The following is a 19,105-nucleotide window of genomic DNA, read 5'->3' on the forward strand; positions in this document are numbered from 1 at the left end:
TTTAGAAATGACAATACTTTCATCCCCCTTTACAACCCCTTTTTCGTATTAAAAAGAAGCCTATGTTCTTTCTCAGATTTCATTTTAACCGGTTCAGTCGACAGACAGTTACTTTCGCATCTATATATATAAAAGAAAGTCGTGTTAGTTACTCCACTTATAACTCAAGAACGGCTGAACCGATTTAGCTGAAAATTGTCAGGGAGGTAGTTTAGAGCCAGGAGAAGGACATAGGATACTTTTTATCCCGTTCGACAGCATTCCCGTGTGACTTGACATGAAACGTCAGTCACTATAAAACGTGGTATAACAAAAAAGAATCAGACTTGGAATAAAAAACCACGCGGGCGAAGCCGCGGGCGGAAAGCTAGTTTATAATATTAGTATGGATTCGTGATCATAGTCTAATAATAGGCGCGGTGGCTGTGACGTGAGACAATGCTTTCAAATTAAATGGATTACCATATAAGGGACTTGCTTTAGAATCCATTGTACGATGGCCATCATGTGTGTTATGTATCGATTTCAATATAAACAAAAATAACATCTATATGTACGATTTGTGTCTATACTATACATACATAAATCCCACTATTTTAGCGCTAGTCTGCTAAAATTGAACGATTAAGAAGAAAAATAAGAGGTGTAGGTGTTTCCATGTGGGTGCTATCTATGAATAGAGGGAAAATATCCACCATTAAATATGTAGTATCCTCCTATCAAGTTACTCAGATGATGGCCTTATTCGACCTCAGTTTTCAGAATAACAAGTAAACATGACTAATTCCATGAATAACCAAAGCAAGGCTAAACGGGTCATCTGCTGGCATCGATCCCGTGACGTCACGGGCGACGCACAGTCGCGCCGCCCCGTCGCCGACGCACCCTCCGAGCTGAAGACGACCTCAATTTAATGTTTATAATATTATTCCAATGGAATAAGAAAGATACATGGAGAATAGTCGATTAAGATTACTGAGGTAGTGTACACTGTACAGTCAGCGTCAAATACATAGTTACTTTGTGACACTCAAAAGCCAAAAAGTTCGCTGTCAACTATTTAGACATTTTGGGTGTCACTAACTATTTGTCGCTGACTAGGTACTTATTACAGAAACATAAAGCCGTGTAATGTAATCCACCGTGTAATGTAACACTACGAGCATTAAATTAGTCCAGTCAATAAAGCATTATAGATGAAAAACTGTAGAACACAATTTCTGACTTCAGGACTTTATTTAGACTAGTTAGGAGGTGAACATAGCGAAAGTCCCCGCCCTTAGCCCTTGAGCCGGCGGGGAGAGGGGGGTTTAAAGGTGCCACTTTTCGGTTTTTCGCTTAATTCTCGAAAACTATGCGTCCTAGTGACATGACTACTATGAACCAAAAAAAGCTTATTCAATTTGCTACAGGTGAGATAGTCAAGTTTTTCTATAAATTGTATAGTTTTCGCGGCATCTGCTCTAGAAGGTCTGTAATATTGGAAATTTTATTTTTGTCTTACATGTTTCCATCAGGAGAAAATCGACTAAATCAACATTGAGCTAATATTCTAGACATGCGGGAGCATGTTAAGCCTAGTTCCAGGGAGGGTACTGCACCGTGCGTATATTTAGACGAACCAATTGGAGCCACTTTTGACTCCTCATCTCTCAAAAAGTACTGTGCATTAACACTTCAAATTTGGCTCATGTGTTGAGACTTGCAAGATAAACATCAGCTTCAAATTTCATAAATATACCTCAAACTGTTCTTTAGGTATTGACGTCTAAAAATCTACATGGCTGACCTATAAGACTAAATTCTAACCACTTCCAGATGACCTCGAAGGTTCAAATTTGGCATCCAGATATGTAGTTGTGTAAATACAAAGGAACAAATAAAAAACCAGTAAATTTTAACATTTCACAGGTGATAGATAGATTTAAGTGGCTTAATGTCGATTTTTGAACGTCAATACCTAAATAACCGTTTGATGTATATTTATGAAATTTGAAGCTGATGTTTATCTTGCAAGTCTCAACACATGAGCCTAATTTGAAGTGTTAATGCACAGTGCTTTTTGAGTGATTTTGAGTCAAAAGTGGCTCCAATTAGTTCGTCTAAATATACGCACGATGCAGTCCCCTCCCTGGAACTAGGCTTAACATGCTTCCGCATGTCTATAGTGTTTGCTCAATGTTGATTTAGTCGATTTTCTCCTGATAGGAACATGTAAGACAAAAATAAAATTTCCAATTTTACAGACCTTCTAGAGCAGATGCCGCAAAAACTATACAAGATATAGAAAAACTTGACCGTCTCGCCTGTAGCAAATTGAATAAGCTTTTTTTGGTTCATAGTAGTCATGTCACTAGGACGCATAGTTTCCGAGGATTAAGCGAAAAACCGAAAAGTGGTACCTTTAAACCCCCCTCTCCCCGCCGGCTCAAGGGCTAAGGGCGGGGACTTTTGCTATGTTCACCACCTAACTAGGTTAAATAAAGTCCCGAGGTCAGAAATTGTGTTCCACGGATTTCTCTCTACACCGTCGTTAAGGCATTCATTGACTGGACTAAATGTAAAATTCTACACTATTGCATACTATTTCCATTACATTACACGATACATTCCATTACGCGTTACACTCTTCTGGACCCGGTTTAAGATGCAGTGTTTAGCTGAATAAGCTAAACTTTTTACTAAGATGCACCTCATGATTTATAGGAACTTCTTCAACGACTTAATTTGAGAAAATCGAGCAAGCATAGCTACTGTCAAATCAAGCAATCTCCTCAACCGATCTGTGAGTAGGTAGTAGAAAAATGTGAGTAAAACGCAGCTTGGTTGATCGTCAGCCATCAAGATGATGAGGAAAAACAACGGCCGGGAGCAGATTAAAAGGCTTAATGCACCAACACAGTCGTGAAATCGGATTGTCCAGACCAATTCCTTTGAAAACAAGCGGGAAAACATGTTGAATTACGTCTAATCTCCTAGCTATGTTAACATTACATTTACAGTTGATTTGATGTGCACCAGAGCATAAAATCTTTAGTAGGACTTACGTTACTCGATAATGAAATATCCCAGACCTAGCAGAAAGGGACATTTACTCGGAATGACCTTTTAGCGGCTTAATTTCGTTTGAACATCGGGAACGAACTAATTAAACTGTCAAATGACAGGGAAAATTTCGTGAGCAACCTTGAATGTCGCCTGTCTGTGTGTTCCGGTGACCTAGAGGGAGGGTGACGTCACGGGTTCGGCGCCGTCGAGTCGCGCCCTATAGTCGCCCGCCACAAAGTATCTAAAGGTGGGTATCCACTATTTTCACGAGCTTGGGCTCTGCAATCCTGGAACTGCTCCAATGACGTTCCTACGCCAAAGATCTTCGCCTATTTTACTCGGGTCACGTGAATCTTTGCAGGAATTAAGAGTGCTATAGAGGCTATAAAACATTATGAGTAACAGTAACTAGCTACCCCATTTCGAGTACACCTTACCTCTTTCCAAATAATTATTACGACTCTAGGTTTCAGCCCTTTTAAAACTCCTCATTAACATGGACTTAAACAATAACCACGTAAGGAGTTTGTTATAACTGTAAACAAGAAACTTCCTAACGAAACTCTCGAATTGAATAAAAGTTACATCATGGTATATAATTGTCTACGAATGTATGATAAAGTTTTGTTATTTCGCCATTCTGTGAAGTTGCTAATTTTCAGTTACGTGTTGTTCGAACTTAATTGTCGATAGTTGCAAAACTCCTAAAAGCAGCATATATTTAGCTTAGCTGGTGAAGTTAGTGGGAGGAATATTAGTGATTAGTGCTACTACTCAATAAGTAAATCTAATATAAAAATGAAACCCGTTTTCCGTTGTCACGACATAACATGAAAACGGCTTGACCGATTTGGCTGATTTTTTTTTGTAGTTTTCTAATACTCTGTACAAGGTTTTTACGGAAAAAAATATAAAGAAAATCTCTACACTAAGGCGGTACGAAGTTCGCCGGGTCAGCTATATTCTAATAATTATCTTCATACTCGAAGGTACTGTTTGCACTAATTTAAACATTTCAACAGTATGACCTCAGATATAAGCGTAGTGAGACGTAGAGTCATTTGAAACTCAATGAATATTAATAATAATGTTCAAACTACGAAATTGTTCATTTAACAGCTAAACGTTATTGACTTTCAGATAGGTAACGTTTCATTTTGGCTCGATAAAATCAAGATGTTACTTCACAGGTTTTCAAAACTCCGCCGAAACGTAAACCACATCGATGTGGCCAGAGTAAAAAAGTCGTGAATGGAAAAGTTGTGGGCTGAAAGGTTCTGGAATGCCAGCGGCGAATTACAAGTACCGCTTTTGAAATTGCAAACGTGTTTCGGCTACGACCACTGATCATGGCTCTCGTCTGGCCCTTTCCCTTATTAATTTATTTACTCAATGTGCAAAAATGCCTGAGATTTATTACTTATATACTACTCCTGTGTTCTAGTCGAATTTTACACAGACACGGGTAAGCAAAATTACTGTAAATAGTATAAAACAGAGTCGCTTTCCCCTGTCTATCCCTATGTATGCTTACGCAACGGATTTTGATGCGGTTTTAAATAGAAAGAGTGATTCAAGATGAAGGTTTGTATACTTAGCACCCTTGCGAGGCCGGAGCGGGTCGCTAGTATTGTATAAGAACAAAGTAGGTACTCGATTAAAATTAGATTTGTCTTTCAGTCGGATTAATAACCTTAAAAGGAATCAGTCAAATAATATTTCCTAGACTACTTAGATCTTGACCAATAAACTCTTTCCAATATCAAAATGTCTAATTGGTTACTAAGTCTATATATACAGTGTGAGTCACGTTAAAGTGTACATATGAAAATAGATGAAACTAGAGCTGTTTTTATCGACAAAAAAGAGGTCAAAAGATTTTTGAAATTTTTTTTTAATTTTTTATAGAATTTTTTTTCTTCCAATTACTTATTGTAAGGAAAACGTAATAACTTTTAAACAAAGCGGTATATCCTGATAAAATAAAAACAGTAATAATGCTAAATAACAGGCGATACTAAAAAATACATAAAATACACAAAAAAAAGGCCAACAAATAATAATAAAATATACTTTTTGAAAAAAATTCGTGTTTATTTTGTTATTTGATAAATTTCTCCAAAAAATGCCCGTATAACCGGGGGTTTTTATTACTTTGTATTATTTTCTATCGTATTACCTTTGTAAAACCAAAAATCGCATGTCTCTATCCCTATCACAACGTTTGCAATGATGGTTTGAACTAAGCCTCTCCGGGCGCGCCATTCAACGCTTCGTTAACAACGAAACTGAAAATGGCTCTAGATTTGTAATTTTGATAAAGACAAGTTAGATTTCAAATAAAAACAAAAGATTTCGAAGTAAAATAAGCATTTTAGTTACAATTAAAATTGTCTCTACCTGTATCGGAGAATAATGTTGTGGTAGGCCTGTGTTCAAACGATCATAGCAAATGTTGTGATAGGGATAGAGACATGTGATTTTTGGTTTTACAAAGATAATACGATAGAGAATAATACAAAGTAATAATAACCACCTGTTAACGGGGCATTTTTTTGAGAAATTTATCAAATAACCAAAAAAATACGAATTTTTAAGCAGATTTTTTTCAAAAAGTATCATTTTTTATTATTTGTTGGCATTTTCTGGGTATTTTATGTATTTTTTCAGTATTGTCTGTTATTTAGCATTATTACTGTTTTTATTTTATCAGGATATACCGCTTAGTTTAAAAGTTATTACGTTTTTTTTTACAATAAGTAATTGGAAGAAAAAAAATTGAATAAAAAATTAAAAAAAAAATCTCAAAAATTTTTTGACCTCTTTTTTGTCGATAAAAATAGGTCTAGTTTCATATATTTTAATATGTACACTTTAACGTGACTCACACTGTATAAAAGAAAGTCGTGTTAGTTACTCCACTTATAACTCAAGAACGGCTGAACCGATTTAGCTGAAAATTGTCAGGGAGGTAGTTTAGAGCCAGGAGAAGGACATAGGATACTTTTTATCCCGTTCGAAATAAAAAAAAAGTCTGCTTATTTATTGCCATTAAGGCGGAACAAAGTTCGCCGGGTCAGCTAGTTTGAAATAAAACAAAGTACTACGAACCTACCAAAGGTAGCAGCTTGTGGTGTTATTGGATAAGTTGGGGGCTTGTGTTGAGCCCTTACAGGTAAGCAATATAAACTTCGAGCTGTACCGACTTGTTACACCACCACAAACTTTAAAACATTTTGTTCTGTATAAATAAAATCGTTGGAAACTAAAAATAATATCCGCGCTCCTAGTTTCGGAAGCTACTAAGGAGTAGTTTAATCTCAAGTCGTATTAAACTTTATATCTTTCAGAACTTCTCGACATTGGTTTAGTATCTTAAATATTATATTATAACTCCTACTCGTTTCTTTTTTAATGTGTGGGAATATAATAGTCGTAAGGCCGGAAGACGTAGCGTGGGCAGGCCTCCCACTATAGGTGGACCGACGATCTGGTGAAGGTCGCGGGAAGAGCCTCGATTGCGGGCAGCGCAGGACCGGTCGGTTTGGAAATCATTGGGGGAGGCCTTTGTCCAGAAGTGGACGTCATTTAGCTGAAACGAACGAAGATAATAATCATACATTGAAATTTAAGAAAACCCTGGTCATGTTCTCTTTAACACACAGAATTATATCCCTTCTGACCGAAATGGAAAAAATACACAACTCTTTATCTATCTGGTGACTTTTTCATTAACATGCTCCAGGAAAAATCTTTAAAAGTTGGAAGAAAATAACAACAAAACTACTCCAATAGTACGCTTTTAACAGCGATTAACTTCCCGTTCAAATGCTTTGTTACTACGGAAGTCACGTATAAAAGGACTTGCCCTTTTATTCCGTACTGTAAAATAACTAGCGTTGGATTAGCTAAACAGCGCTTAATTAGAAGCTGTTAAGTAATTCTTAACTTGTCCAACAGTGACGATAATGAACGCTGAAAGTTTCAAATAAAAGGCCATTTTCGCAACTAATTATTTTCCTTCACTACCAATTTCCCTTTACATTACGAGACAAAAATATTTATGGTACCAAATGAGTTTCTGCCCGAAACAACACATAAATTATTATGAAGGGATATTACGTAAGGGTTGTGAGCTGGAAGCGTGTTATGATGAAGCCTTTTTTATTTTATAACCGTATGACAGAAACCCCAGCTCGGTTAGAAAATTTACGGTCTTCTAAAGCTTTATTTACGATCTTGATCTGTTGATGGAGCTGAAATTATTATATTTTTCATTCATTTCATCCTCTAGACTTTGTAAAATTATTCGTATGTTAGTTACTTAAAATGCTAAAGATTCCACTCTATCTAATTTGCCTTCAAACTGGGTTGTCGTTACATCTGAACTTAACTTCGACTTACCTTCTTTTTCACGGAATAACACTTACCTACCTAGGTACTTAATTAATGTTTAGGTACACTTGAAGTTGATAAAACATTAGTTAGTCCCTTACATTTTACTGTATATCTTTTCCTGTCATGTAGGTTACCAGCCCTAATGTTAGACACATTGACATCTGACGTGACTGACATATTTAAATATTCCCAACAACTCCGCTTGTCTGTGTAGGGACCATTTCGTGTTGATAACTAATTTGTAACCCTATGAAATAATATTAATAAGACTAGTTTTTAATATTACGTAAACCTAGTTATGAGCACAATGTCTTCACTTTGTAACTTGGATTTATTAACTTGGGCATTTATTATTATTGTTAGTTCCCAAAACAGCGAAACTAATATCGAAGCAAACACATGTTGCCCTTGGCTTTCCTTTCCTCACTCGAAGTAGTTATTTCAAACTAGTTTATGTCGTCGATAGTTCGTATAATCCTGAAATTGATACAGAATACTTGTTGTAGATATTTGTGCCAAACAACAGACTAACAAACAGTTTTAGTTTTATAGTTTCTAAACTTAAATATGGTTAACTAGCGTCTCTACGGATTAACGCGGGACAGCGTTAAAAAGAAATAAAATTATAACCTATCTATTACCTAAAAACTTAAGCAACTTTGACAACGGTTAAATATACTAAAGATACATAGGAGTAACTGTGTAAATAATTATAGTTATACCTACTTTCAACATTCATGACTCTATGTATTAAGTCTATTGTTAACTAGTTTACTCCATCGAGATTATGCGAACCAATAACAGCAAATATTTATTGGGCTCGTAAATCGTAATACGACGGCTTCATTGAAGGTTTTATATTACTAGTACCTACTAGACCCCGGCTTATTCCACTTTGTTGAACTGGGTGAACAAAGTAGATTTTTTAGTGTCCTCATTTTACCTCGGAACCATTTCACACAGGTGATATCACCCAGACGAATAAAGTGGAATAAACCCTAGCCCCAAGCAACCGTAAACCAATTGTATTATTCGTTTTTCTTTAGAAACACAAAACGAACAATATACTTCGAGTATAATAATAATTATGTATTGTTCGAACAGAATGGCTGACAAGCGACACGGCCTATGACACATTTGTCTTTTCATATCATAAAAATGTTCAAGTTCTCACAAACACAATATAAATTATACCGAAACATATTATTTTAAACTTTCATGGTCACTAACAGAATACTAATTTAATTATTATACCAAAATGTACTGACGAGGTGGTACAGAATCTAGTAACCTGATTTAAACTTGTAAAGAGATTATCTACCTCTACAACGGTGATTAATCACTGTAAAGAGCTGATATTAATATCAGCTGTTTCCAGTAATCCTTAGTTTTAGAGTTTTCGTTTCAATCATGATAAATTATTCCGTTCAAAGTTTCCAAAATACGCTTTTCAAATTGCCAATTTAGTTTGTAGTACGAGTACGTCGATAAATTTGATATACGTTTATGAAATGAAAGCCTTTTTAGTTGCGTAATGATATTTAGCAGTAGTATTTTTATTTTCATGTTTTAGAGGAGGTTTTTAGACGTTATGGAAATTCGGTCTCATAGAATCCCAATTCAAGGCCAACATTTCCCATACCCCCGGATGGTATTTTCAATCATCATCAAAAATTAAAGGTCCAGTTAACTAATACAATAAAGTTAATTACAATAGGATAAACGTGTCCAAAAACTTGAAAATCGTGCCCAAAGTTTCAAATTTAACTGGTTTTTAAAGAATAAAGCGAATCGATTACGAAATAGTATCTGACATTAAATGTGACACTGGCTATCTAGCCAGTGTGGGTATCTACCCACCAGGGTTACACGTCGAGCTAAAAATAAACATACAAGCGAATTACCTTGTTGCTTTCTTTGTTTGTTCTTAGGAAATGCTGTAAATACGATGTAATATTTACCAAGAGAATCTCAATTCCTTTTCCTTGATAATAAGCAAATGTAACCAAGTCTTAAATTCATATAACATCTTGATGTTACCTACTATATTGTCTGTAAGACCGGGTTGTAACTTGAAGCTAAAAATAAACATTAAAATAATATCCAAGTAAAATTATACTCTTCCTCGCCAAATTGCGCTATAACTTTAATTCGCCAAGAACAACTTAATTTTTCATCTTGATTTTAGATAATTCCTAAAATATAATACCCAAATTCATCGCAGATAATAATAGTAACTTTGATTATCATCTCGTGGGCGGCTGAAAGTGCTGAAGTGTTGTGTTTTAAGATAAATTGATTTCAATTCAATGATAGATGCCTTTGTTCGGCAAACAATGAACCTCTGAATCCTGAAATAGAGCCATAGCTATGTAAATCCACCCCTTTTTACGTGGATTTTTTGGTGGGTAAAGCCGTTCGGTCGACTTTCCCCCATAAATTCATATAGTGAAAGCCACCGTGAATCTCAAGGAAGTACCTAAGTGCAACATGCCACCGACCATTTATTTTACTTTGCTTGGATTCTGAGGTTATATTACGACTTTCGTTTCACACCTGGAATTTTCTATGTAATTGATGTTGTAACTTTTTGGGCTTATGAGCTCATTTTTAAGGTACCTACTGAGAAAAAAATGTGTTAGTCAAATAATTTTTGTATTGTCATTTTACGTATAAAATTCTGCGTTAAACATGTACCTATTACGTCATTAATTTGTAGGATTTGATCCTTATGCATTCATGCCTCTATTGATTGGTGTGTTGAAAAGAGTGTTGTTTTTTTTAATGTCATCTGATGCAATTGCATTGCAAAAACAACAAGTTTTGGACAAAAGTCTGTTTCATTCAGCAGTTTTCGATATTCATAGAATTTCAGATAAGGCGATCCTAAGATAAAACGAGGTAGGTGGTAGTTTACATGAACATTACTGTTATTTTTGGAATTGTACCTACATGGCGCTGATTCAATAACAAGGTAAATGGTTCACTACTTTGTATGTGCTAATTGGAAAAACTTTACATCGAAGTATAAATTGTTCCAGCTGTAAATTGTTTTCACTGCTTCATCGTTTGCAGAACTCCGTCGATGGTTGATTGAAAAAGGCATTCATGTTGTTTTACTGGGTCAAGCGGATTGAATGGTGGGGCTTAATAGCGCCGTTCTGTTGAGCGACCCATGACGGTGTTTATGTGGTTTACACACACGATAAACTATGTGTGTGTACCCATAAACATTTAGGGAAAATTAAACATTAATTTGAGAAATTAAACAGTAGAACTGATTGGAACTAAAACGGTATAAGGTTCTGTTAAAGGCTCAGCAAGCACAGGAAATGAGGAGAAAAACTCGTTGAAGAAGTTTATTTGATTAAAAGATTGGATCGGATAAATCGTAACAAAGATAAAATCAAAATAGATGTATTGTTTAGATAGAAAGTAACAAAAATATATAACAGTGATAATAAAAACTCCAGAAATACAAAAAGATTGGTCCAACTATCAGCCCCTACAATAAGTATAGCAAGAAATGCGCTAATATTTATTATGCCAGGATAAGTCTAGTTGGCAAAGATTAAAACATGAATTCAGACCACGATTCCGGATGGGGAGCAGGTTGAATCTTCCCTTAAAAATTCATGACCGTTATTTATTACGCCAGTTATAGTAGGTATTACGGGTTCAATGCAGTCATTTGCAATTATTCATCAACACAGCCCTAAAATTAGGTTTTAATAGAATCGGCAACATTTCACAAATTACTTACAATAAAATAAAAATCGAAATGGTTATTTTTGTTAAACGCTGTTAGACTTTTTCCAGTCATAATGCAAACATTCCTACCTCTATAAAAACATCGTGTTCTTCAAAAAACGTAACCTAAGATAAAACGTTTCTCCGCAGCATAAATTAAAGAAAAATACATCCAGAAAGTCTGCTCCCAACGACTTTGAAATACGATAAAAGAAATTTGTATAACATTCAGCAAATTCACCAAGTTTGGTACGTAAATTGTCGCAGATCGAACTTGGATCGAACTTGTAAATCATGCGCGTATTTTTATAGTCCCACATCTTGGCGGATCAGGACGCCATCTGGCGGTGTTGCGGGCTACTTACACATTCAGATAGCTTCCCGAGGAAGCCCCACTCAAATTACGTACTAAACTGGATCTCAGACAAATTGTGTGAGCCTAAAATAATGTTTGGGTTATAAATAAGGTCACTTTCTCCGATGTTTGGTTAAAGTTAATAAATTAGGAGTACGTACCTACTACATCTAAATACTGAAGTTGGACCTTTCGCCCGTATCCACAAACGATAAATTGCTTAAGTGCTTGGGCCCTGTGCGTCCACGCGCACTGTGCAGCCTCATAGTAACGTTTATTCATACCTTCAATTCTTGATTGACCTTTATCTATACTTATAATAAATCTGTAGAGAGGTCAATTCTGTACATGAAACATATTTTCAAAATAACTATCAGGGGGTAAAACGGGATCCACACGTACGAATTCGCGGGCGGCCGCTAGTTAGGAATAAAAACATTGTTATTTTATTGGTTATCAAAGCGCAACATAAACAGTAGATACAGTTACGAATGGAATTACCTGCAAACATCAGTGTTCCTTAATTCATAAACGTCTCCTCTACTATGCTTGACGTACTACTGAGGGCTGAGTGTGAGTTTTCATCAAATGCGCTCACTAGTGAGCGCGTCAAAAAATGAAATTTAATGTATGACGGATTGGACAGAGCTCCTAGCGGGAAACGTTCAAAAACTAAAATTTACATACATTTTTTAGATGATTTTTTGATGTAACTCACACTCAGCCCACTGATAAGCATATATCTTGGATGAGATGACAGTTTTCATCGCGTCGTATAAGATAGTAATCAGGTGCCAATATCTTTTACTATATTGACATACATTTTCAGGTATAATCATAAAAGTTTAAATGAATACCCTAAGCCTACTTAAGGCAAAAGTAGCCTCAAAATGACCGCCAACTAATTACGCGACCTTCCGACTCGCCACTGCCGAATTCGTTCACGCAAATTGAATTATTAATTCTATCCATCCACAGTTATTGTAATTGTAAGTCTGACTCTAATTGCGATTATTTGAATTTGTTTCTAAGAAAACCACCAATAAAAAGACCACAGGAATAATAAATAGATGCTTCTGAATAAAAAGGAACTTTAAAGGCCGATACACACATATCAGTGTATCTACCGGCACAGTTCAGGATCAGTACCGGCACAGTGCGAAATATTCTTTCATACAGTTTCTATGAATGCATCCCCACTTGTCAGTGTCAGTGATGACACAGTGCTCTCAATGTCAGTGCCGACACCGGTGCCGGTTCATAGAAACTGTATGAAATAATATTTCGCACTGTGCCGGTACTGTGTCTGTCTGATATGTGTGAATCGGCCTTAAGGCCTCAGCGTCGAGTTTAGCGGGCAGCGGGGCGGGAGCGGCGGCGGCGCGGGGGCGGCAGGATCTTATGCGTAAAATCAAATCCCATCAAAAACAATACTTGTCAAAAAAACCAAGTCTCGCAACTCAGTTGTTCTACGGTAAAAAGTTGTGAGATCCATGTAATACCAAGTCCAGGCCAGGAAATCTTTAACGTTTTACATAAATATATTGACTTGGCCATCGCACTAAATAATTTAATTTACACGTGTTTTCATGCGATGGCCAAGTCAATATATTTATGTAAAACGTTAAAGATTTCCTGGCCTGGACTTGGTATTACATGGATCTCACAACTTTTTACCGTAGAACAACTGAGTTGCGAGACTTGGTTTTTTTGACAAGTATTGTTTTTGATGGGATCTCATTTCTTTTTGTATTTTGTAGACAGCAGTTATGTATCTAGAAAACTGGACCGAAATTGAAAAATTTTACTCGACTTGGCGGTTGCACTACCGTGCCCCCAAATATCATTTCTTTTTGTATTTTGTAGACAGCAGTTATGTATCTAGAAAACTGGACCGAAATTGAAAAATTTTACTCGACTTGGCGGTTGCACTACCGTGCCCCCAAATATTTTAGTTTTTCCTTGATTCATACACCAAACACTACTTATATTCCAAATTTGAAGCTTCTAGGTCTGCTAGAAGTGCCTTAGAGTTTTGATGATCGGTGAGTCAGTGAGTCAGTCAGTGAGTGACAAAATTAAGTAACTTTGACCCGTTATAATTCTTAAACTACTGGTTCAAATTGAATGAAATTTTAAATATACCGTGTCTTTACAATGCCTGCATAGCTAATGAAAATTCAGCCTTCTAGTTTTATCCACAACGAAGTTACAGGCGGTCGAAAATGGCCTGAATTGCTTCGAGAAAAGGATGGTACGGCCGTGCCGCTTTTTTGCTCGACTTGGTGGGGGCACTGCCGTGCCCCCAGATAGACCGGTTCTCGAAAACAGCGGCGCGGGAGCGGGCAACGAGCGGGCAGCGGCGCGGGAGCGGGCACCGAGCGGGCAGCGCACTCCTTCTTTTGCCCACAATAAATCGAGCGTTAGGAATAAATTTGAATCGAAATAAAATTGTCGCCGTTGTTCAGACATTTCGTTTGCGAATAAAAACAAATATCTCGACAACACAACCCCGAACACAACACTTCGCCGCTAAAGCGCCGCGCGAGCTTCCCGCTTGTTTCGAGAACGGGTCTGCGAGGCAGACCCATTCGCAGAGCGGGGCGGGCAACGCAGACTCTGCGTTGCCCGCCCCGCTCCCGCGCCGCTGCCCGCTATACTCGAGGCTGAGGCCTAAATTAATGGTCGCTAATACGATTATACGATTGAACACTTTTTCCTAAAAATACTTATTAAATCTTGTATCGGATATTTTTTGAATGAAGATCAACGAAATAAGTAAAAGATCGAGTAAAGATCAACTTATTGTTTTTCTAAATAGATATTGTTATTGGGTTTTTTTTGATAGGGCTAGTGCTTAAAAAGCTCACTCACTAAAAGGATTTTAAACTAATTTTGCCATTCTATAATCCACGATGAAGATCTTCAAAGGTATCTATATTTCAGTTAGCAATATCTTCAGTTCAGTTCCGCCTTTCCCATTTCTGGGAATATTTATGTGAAATTCGTCACTATATTTGCTCGGATGTCGCTCGACCAATCCTTGGAATTCAGCTTCACAATTTTTCCCAGAAACCGAATCATGACAATATGTGAAATGTTCAGCTATATTACTGTCTCTAAACAAATTATGTACCTACAAGGGAACTCGAATCGTGTCTTACCGTAACAGTTTGCTTTAATTTTATACACGACTATTTTTAGATTTTATTTAATTTTTTTTTCTCGTAATTAGAACCTTTCCTAGGTTCAACATACGAGAAATTTTCAAAAAACTACTCACTATGTTTACTGTATTATTAAGATAAGCTTGTTTCTTTATTCTGAAGTAATAGCCTGCACCAACTTCGCCTGAGTTACCAATTTGCCCTGATAATACCTACTACCTAATAATGCTCAATTTATATTTCGCAGTAAGATTCTTGAAAGTTTCCAGGAACACGTATACGAGTATAATATTGTGCAAAGGCAATTAGTCCTTTCGCTTAGGCTGATGATAGTTCACTTTGTGATACCGGCACCAAATTTTAGTTTGTTGTTAAGCATGTTATTCTGGCTAAAAAACCGTCGGGAGCCCATCTGTAAAATGTTTGGTCCCGGAGAAAAGACGTCATCAAAATGTCAGCTGCAACATTTGGAAAAATGCGAAGTATTCTGATTCTTTGAACCTCAGATATGATTGAGCTTTGAACCTTACATGCATGTGGGGGGTGTCAAATGAAAGGTGATGAATTGCTTTATAAAGCTATGATACGTAATATCAGCTAAATAGTATAATAATGAAAATATTTAAAATTAAATGAAAATTAAAGCTATAAAAACCTATAATATTTTTAAATACACGATCCAAACTATACACTATAGACAAAAAATATATATGGCTGACATAACGAGCAACTCATTAGCTATCCAAAAAATAAAACTGTAACTCGATCGGATTGAAAATATCTTAGTTACGTCGTTGTTAGTAAGTCCCTCTACTTCACGCGCGTTTTGTTTGTTAGTTTTAGCTACTTTTAGTGGGAAATAAAACGAGTGAATGACAATATTGTATGTTTATAAAACTTACAAGAAAGAGCAAATACCACAGTACTGAAATACCTATAACAAAATCTGCAATAGGGATGTTTCCTGGGTCAAAAAGCAAGAGTTTTAATTAGTCCGTCAGTTAACTTATCAAAAAATACTCTACACGTATTTTTCACTTTTTCAAACTAATGAAAATTTTAAGAGATAAGTAAAGCGCGCCAAAGTTCATAAGAAGAGGCCCGTGACGTCAATGAGTGCATAAAAGTGCCGCACTTAGTGACATTGCCCAGAACTTCAAAACACCATAACTATGTAATTATTTGTTAGATTGACAAATAAAAATATACCTAAATGTGTCCAATACTTTTTGATATTAAACATGACATTCATATTTTTTTTTACGAAACTAGCCTATTGCGATTTCACCCTAAGAGAACGGACTAAATGTCAATATTGTCAAAGTATTGGAAGCTGACTACGATTTTACGTGCTTTCGCATCTTTCTATCCTTCTCACTCGAATAGATATGCCTGAAAATACGGATTTGTGTAGTAAGTTCACTCACAGCTCTTGCCTTGCACTTACTTTCTTTAAAGGCAATTCGTAGGTGAGATTGACGTGCGCTAAAACATCATCACACTTCTCAGCACCAGCCCATATGTTGTCCCGAAGTGGTGGTAGGGCAAGCTATATTTGGGACGTTTTTTTTTTTTTATGTGACAGGAGGTATACGTGTACTATACGTGCCCTGGAAAGGGCCTATGTACTGACTTTTTTTTTTATTTATCTATTGTTACCGACTGATTGTAAATCATAACAATGGACTTCCGACAATAATACTGGACATAAAGCAGACCGCACCAAAGAGCACTTACGTTATAAATTAATAAGGCATACCCACACGTCCCTCGTGCATTTCGTCGCTTGTGAATATGACCATTTAACCTCTTAACCCGTTGTAATAAAGTTAGTAAGATGGGATTCCATTAGTAGCATGACGCCTAACCACTAATAATGTTATAACCGTACATTATGTAAAATATAGCCGCCGATAAAATAACTATAAAAGTGAGATGACGAACAATAAATCACTTCGCAAAATAAAATTTATTGAAACCACTTTGCGTTAAATTTTTATTGCAAAGATACCTTTAATGGTAGGTTTGCAAAAAGATGCGAATTCTGTGTAGGTAGGTATTACAAACAATTTAAAATTTTCTTTGCCAGTCGAAGGGCGATGGTTATTACATTTTTGGGAAGTGCAACGCGTCGCGATGCGGACAATATTTCTGCCAAATTTTATAAAATTTCCAAAAGATAACTAGATTTATAACTCGTGCTGGCGCAGCCATTAACCTACATCTGTTTTGGTTATCCCTTATTTTGTGAAGTTTTTGTCAGACTTATTTCCTTCAATATTTTAGTTCAGAGTAGATTTAGATTAGCGACCTCAAATAAAATAACACAATAGACTTAATTAAGAAATTCTAACTTGTCTTTATAGTCGTTTCAGTAATTAGGTATACCTAATTATTATAAAGATCTAAAGATAACATAGGTATTTGTGTTTATAATTAGTCTTCTAATGGTATTTGTGTTTTTAAATAGTGTTATGGATAATATTATTTTATTTTGGGGCTAGATGGCGTTGTGTGAAATTGTCCAAAGATATTTATTAATTCATTATTATTATTTATTTATTATTTAGTAAATCATCGTCCTTTTGTTATTTTAACTTATTTAGCTCTCATATGAACAGACAACGAGTATAATGAAATAAAGAACTAACAGTTAAGTAATTAGCGAGAAAGACTGAGCTCTTACTGCAAACTATACGTCCAATTGGAAATATAGAGCGCGCGCAAGAAAAGGAGAGCATCGGCAACGTGGGCAATTTCCGCCTGAAAAAGACTGTAGTTAGATAAAAATGTGCAAAAACTTAAAGACTGAATTCACTGCACCTATAGCTAATATGGGAGTGAGGATCATGAAAATTGTGAGAGTACTATTCTTGAATAAAAAACATACTAAGATAATAATATCTGTTCAATGATGACAGCAAAGTTTTTTAGCTTAAAGTCACTTCTTCTCATACTGCGGATCATAATTTTAATACCCACCTAAATCCTGGTTTAGTAGAAAAACATATTGATGCCTTTTTCGCGTTGGTAGTTAAGTAGAAATAACTTGTTTCTCTCTCATTTTTACTTTCGCACCTAATAATCATTTCTCCTCCTTTCTTTCTTCAATGAAATATTTTTCCTTTCTTTAGACAAAAGTTGCTAATAGCTATACGAACGATAATTTAGATTTCACACCATTCATGGCGTCTATTGGTCTGAATTGTCTATCTAGAAGGCCAGCGGCCAGCTCACGGTCCAAACAGCCACAATCACAATTAGCCGCCTGCAGCCAAACGAATTCAATTTACCGACATCTGCGCTATAACGCGTTCCACAAGCTCGCACGCGCATATAAACTGTGAATCACAGTATTCAAATGTAAGCGATGTGACCGGGAAACATCGGCATGGGACGTGCAAAAGCTAGGTCGTTGCATCCATGCATATTGCAATGTCATGCAAGTTTAACTCTCAATTAATTGTGGCTTAATTGACGGATGCACGATCGTCTTATCGTATTTGCTCAGTCTTTCTTCCTAATACTGACGAGTAACGAATCATGAACTTTTTTTTTAGATCTTCATGATGCGCTTAGATTTAAGACATACAACAGGCGAGCTTAATGCCATGTGGCATTCTCTTCCAGCTAACCAGAAAATTAGACAAAACAGAGAATTTATGTAGGCGGTGCAAAATAGTAAAAACTTTCATCACTTATTTCAATCTTTTAACTTGCAAATCAGTTTGAGTCCTTCTCGGGTCTAACTTACTACTAAACTCTACTAAACCAAAACTCATAAAAAATAACGTCTAATAAAATAACGCCCAAAGAATTGCAACGTTCTTGTAACAGTTCGTTTATTATCTAAGTAAATAGTGTAACATCTACTTAGCTTCAAATCCGTCATCCACAAGATTATGCTTATCAAATAGAAATTGTGTCAAAAGTTTTGAGGTAATATTGCACAGAACAACAACAAGTAGATAAGTAGCATCTCAAGTAGGCACTCAGAGTACGCAAGGATTAAACACGACGCATATGAGTTCCGAATTGCAGTTGCGATAGTTCGCAAGCCGCAACCAGCGAGGCGGAGTTTCGGAACGCAATATTATAACCTTGATTACAGAGTTAAAATTATAAAAATCGCATTTCAGTTCATTAATCATCAGTTTACAAAAGTAGTTTTTAGACAGTAATCGAGCATTTTGTATGATGGTTGATTATAGTATAGTAGGTAGGTACACACTATATTCCACCATCACACAGACACATAGAACTATATTTGGACAACTAGGTACATACATTCGTAAATGGTGATAGCTTTTTGTAAATAAAAAAGCTTTATAACGGAACCAAATAAGTTTGATATTTTGAGAACTTTTACAGTGTGTTTTATATAATA

The 19,105-nt window shown here is 36.1% G+C and overlaps 1 protein-coding gene across 1 annotated transcript in view; it reads right to left on the bottom strand.

Annotated features, from left to right (window-relative positions):
• The window catches only part of LOC135072629 (hemicentin-1-like), a 214,330-nt gene that overhangs the window by 185,649 nt on the left and 9,576 nt on the right, over positions 1–19,105 (bottom strand). The gene's annotated exons all lie outside the window — the stretch shown is intronic.

This window comes from Ostrinia nubilalis, chromosome 6 (assembly GCF_963855985.1).
Source record: "Ostrinia nubilalis chromosome 6, ilOstNubi1.1, whole genome shotgun sequence".
Lineage (NCBI taxonomy): Eukaryota > Metazoa > Arthropoda > Insecta > Lepidoptera > Crambidae > Ostrinia > Ostrinia nubilalis.